A 315-nucleotide genomic window follows, 5' to 3' on the forward strand; every position below is an offset into this window, starting at 1 on the left:
AGTTGTTACCAAAGGAAAAGGAGAGACGGGGATTGAAGATGGAAGGATTAAATAACAAGATTGGCGGAAAGTCTGCGGATGAAGCAACTATTAGTGAATTGGTACGGCAGTTTGCTGCGTGGAGCAGACAAGGAATGAGTAGACCATTGGCGGCGAATTCAGATGGCCAGGTTCCTAATGGCTTTCAAAACAACTCGTACGCTGGCCAACCAAACAACTCGTACGCTGGTCAACAAAACAAATACGGACCACTCAGTCGCAGAACAGAGGACCCGCACCTCAATTTAACTCTTCAACTTACTTCCGAGGAGGACA

The sequence above is a fragment of the Melampsora larici-populina genome (genome assembly GCF_000204055.1).
Source record: "Melampsora larici-populina 98AG31 unplaced genomic scaffold MELLAscaffold_63, whole genome shotgun sequence".
Lineage (NCBI taxonomy): Eukaryota > Fungi > Basidiomycota > Pucciniomycetes > Pucciniales > Melampsoraceae > Melampsora > Melampsora laricis-populina.